Source organism: Quercus lobata, chromosome 4 (assembly GCF_001633185.2).
Source record: "Quercus lobata isolate SW786 chromosome 4, ValleyOak3.0 Primary Assembly, whole genome shotgun sequence".
Taxonomy (NCBI): Eukaryota; Viridiplantae; Streptophyta; class Magnoliopsida; order Fagales; family Fagaceae; genus Quercus; species Quercus lobata.
The window spans coordinates 48,528,026-48,532,408 of record NC_044907.1 but is presented as its reverse complement, the minus strand read 5'-3'; the positions used below and the strand labels follow the sequence as shown (position 1 = coordinate 48,532,408).

Below are 4,383 nucleotides of genomic sequence, written 5' to 3'. Positions count from 1 at the left end.
GTGGAGCTATTCTAAGTGGAAAAGAGGACTACTTGATTAAGGTGGAGCTATCCCAAGAGGAAAGAAGATAGTTGAGGACAATTGATGGAATTTGAGTTAAGGTGGAGATTGTTGGGAAATTGCCTCAAGTTCCAATTGTGACTTGAAAAGTCAATTAGGTTTCCTAGTTGAAAAAAGAAAAATTAATTTGGGTTTCTTTTTTGTAGAAGGAAAAATTATTTCTTGGTGTGGAAGAAAGTCTATTCCTTATTAAAGAGGTAATGTATTCATAGTCCAAAAGGGAATAGATTCCTTGATAAAGAGGTAATGTATTTCTAGTCCAAAAGGGAATAGTAAAAGAGTCTTATAAATAGACAATGCTACAAAGAATTTGATGGATTTGGCTTTGGCTTTAACCCAAGGGTCCTCTCTATGAGGAGAGGGAAAATAGAGCGTGAATCCAAGAAAGAGAAAAGAGATTTTTGCTTGGGAGGAACGCAAGAGGAAGGAGAGAATAAGGTGTTACCGCATTCGAGAAGACACAAAGAGAGCATGTGTAAGAGCAAAGAAAGAGGAAGCCGCACAAGAAAGAAAAAGAAGAGAGAGTAGTCAAAAGGGAGCCTCTTAGAGAAAAAAGAAGACAGCCAAGAGAGAGCTGTGCATGGAAAAGAAAATAAAAAGGAGAGAGCAAAGTGTTGTCGCCTTTGAAAGAGATAATTAGTGTGTGTGTGTGTGAGCAAAGAAAAATAAGAGAGATTTTTTTTTTAGCTGTGAGACATACACAAGAATTATTATAATTGATTTGATAATAGTGAAAATATTCGGAGTTTGTCCTGTGGTTTTTCCTTTCAAAGAGAAAGAGTTTTCCACGTAAATTTTGTGTTCTTGTGTGTGATTGTTATTTTGAATTGCTAATATTTGTTGATAATATTATTTGGGACCTAACATATGGGTCCATGTTGATGCCGCATATGTGGGAAGTGCTTGCATTTGCCCAGAGTTTCGGCATTTCATTGATGGCATTGAGGGTGCAAATTCATTCACTTTGAATGTACATAAGTGGTTCTTTACTACTTTGGATTGTTGCTGCCTTTGGGTGAAGGAACCAAGCACCTTGATAAAATCACTCTCAACAAATCCTGCGTATTTGAGAAATAAGGCCACTAATTCAAAGCAAGTGGTGGACTACAAAGACTGGCAAATAATCTTGAGTCGAAGATTCTGAGCCATGAAATTGTGGCTTGTGCTCAGAAGCTACGGCGTGGAGAACCTCAGGTCCTTTTTAAGAAGCCATGTAAAAATGGCCAAACTTTTTGAAGAACTTGTAAGGCTTGATAATAGGTTGGAGGTTGTGGTCCCTAGAAATTTTGCTTTGATCTACTTTAGGGTTTTACATAAGCCAAATGTTAAACAATTTTATGAGAATGGTGTGGCTAACCATGATGAGAAGGCCTTAGATTTGGAACGTGTAAATGGGCTAAACCAGAAGCTGATGGACTCAATCAATAGGTCGGGCCATGTCTACATGAGTCCTACTGTGGTTGATGGAGTACACATAATTCGGTGTGCTATAGGTGCGACCCTGACAGAGGAATGACATGTGATCATGGCTTGGAAGGTTGTTCAAGAACATGCAGATGCTTTGCTCAGCAGATATTAATTGAACATATCAACTATATGGGAATTATCTCATATATTTAATATATGTATTATCATTTCCATAATATGTAATACACATATTTTAAAAGGAATGATACATATGTTTGATGTATGATATATACATTTCCATTGTGTTGAGTTTGCTTCAATATCTACTAAAAGTAGTAATGGGTGATTTTCATTCAAACATGCATTTAAAAAGAAGTGTGCATGGAAAGTGGTAATATGATTACATGCACAATCTTACTCTTATATTGAAGTCTTAATATGATATGCAAGTGAAGTACAATGGATATCACAAACTTTTCTTGAACTGAGAGACCGTCAGAAATCTATATGCAAGAAGTTCAAGAAGTAGCAAAATACTTAAGTAGAAATTTTCAGAGCCAATATTAATGGAATCACGCTAAATAAAATGACTTTTGTAAGGATCAAAACTCACCGCCTTACAGCCATGAACTACTTTGTTTTTTGGGCAAATTCCTTCATTAGGCATTTAATTAGTCATTATTGTTATTTATGGTAATTTTTATTTTAATGATTACTTTTAATTTAAAATTCAAAATAAAGTCTAGTCTAGATGTCTCCTAGAGTCCTTGGATTTAATCTTTTTCAATTTTGTCTTTTTTGGTGAGTTTTCATTGTTTCTAGTCTAATTTCATGTTTGACATGAATTATGATGTTTTAGAGTCTCCTAGTTTTCCTTGGAGAACTTTCCTATGGGTCATCTGGCAACCCCAGACTTTCTTTTTCTATTTAGATGCATTGTAACCTCTAAAAGCAATTTAATTTTTTCATTAATAAAACATTAGAAAGTATTATTTTATACTTTCTGGTGGATGTAAGAATACTCCATGTGGATTCAATGTTCACTGTCATGAAGTAAACATGTTGTTTCCTTTTAACTTTCATTTGATGAGTTGTATGTTCACCATTCTATGAGCATTTTACAATATTGCCCATACAATTTGAATGTTGAACCCCACTTTCGATCTTATTGTGTTTCCTCTTCTTTCTTTCTCCCCCCACACTACGTAGGGAATTTTTATTTTATGTCACGGTATATATCAAATCTCTCACATGGGAGTGGATTTGATATATCACCATGACACAAAATACCGTCTCTCACTTAAAGTGCAAACCACACATCTACTCACACTTCACTACAACTCAAACCCTTTTACCATATCAGCCTCTTCCTTTCATCTCCACCACTCCCATGTGAGAGAGATTTGATATACCACTGTGACACCAAATACTTTCTCCCACGTAAGGGGCAAACTATACATCTTTTCACACTTCACAACAACTTAAACACTTATCCCATATCAGTCTCTCCCTGTATCTCAACCACTGCCATGGGAGAGAGATTTAATATATCACCATGATGCCGAATACCTTCTCCCACGTAGGGGGCAAATCACACATTTGTTCACACTTCACAACTCAAACCCTCATACTATATTAGTCTCTTCCTTTCATATCTCCCACTCATCAACCCCTGTCCTCCTTTGTTCATTAAACAACACCTGAACTCTCACCCACCAACCTCATTTTCACCACCGACTTCAACCTACCATTTTTTTATGGAGAATAAAATTGAGGTTGAAGCATTAACTACCTATGCCAAAAACCTCCTTTATTGGGAGACCAAAGTGGTACTTAACCATATCCACAAAACATATATAGAAAGAGTTCACAACTTCACCCTAGTGGGCAAATCGGTAGATGACAAACTGATAAACTATAATAAAGCCACATCAATAATCCAGAAAGAGTGGAACCTTTCCAAAAGTTTCTTATTCGTTTCTATGGGCAACAAACAACCTTTTCCATTTCTAATCTAGAACATTGACAAATTCCACCTTGACTTTGGAAACTGGGTAAGAGCTAGGTGATCAATGATTTGAATTTCTATAAATGTGTGAAATGCATTTTGTGATGATTGAGAATGTATTTTCCATATCTCGTTTTTATGAAGCAAAAGTGAGAATCCTTAAAAATATAAGGATACTTTTTGCATTCTAAATTTCACACTTAAAAAAAAAAAAAAAAAATTGTGATGAAGAAAAAGAAATGGCTTCTAACTAGCTCCAAATAGGAATTGGTGTTACAGGATTATTTTGTTGACCCTTATGGTTAGGCCATTGTTTGAATTAAAAATTCTAAATAGATCTGGAAATCAAGCCAGATTGATCGGGTTGGATTTGACGCAATCAGTTGGGTCATTGCCTCATTTGACTAAAGATGATTTCTTCCCTATCAATTTAACAAAAATTGCATTAAGCCTAATTTGCTTAATATGCTAATACTCTTATTAGAGATGAAAAAGTACCTGTAATCCGCCCCCGATCCAATCCACCCCATGCAGATATTCACTTGTAATCCTAATCCGACCTCACCCTGTGACGCCTCCGGCGGCCTAATTCCAAATTCCGAACAAACGAAATATTCTCTCTCAGAAACCAAGCTTCCACTGCATTACTCAATTAGATTCCAGGTAAAATACTTTTCACCTTTGTATATAATTGGTTCATTCCATTCCCATGTATAGAATTCCACTATATATGCGGATTTGATATATAAAGTGAACACACTCAAGGATTCTTTACCTAATTATGTCTTTCGTTGACCCTTTATGCTTAAGCACTAACCTTTTTTCTGATTCCATCTTAAACACTATGTATCAAGATACTACATTATTTGATTTATGGGATTCTTTCTTAGATAAGGAATTAGCTTTTT

The 4,383-nt window shown here is 35.5% G+C and overlaps 1 pseudogene; it reads left to right on the top strand.

Annotated features, from left to right (window-relative positions):
• Window positions 1–925: 925 nt before the first annotated feature.
• LOC115985367 lies at window positions 926–1,639 on the top strand (annotated as a pseudogene).
• The last annotated feature ends 2,744 nt before the right edge of the window (window positions 1,640–4,383 follow it).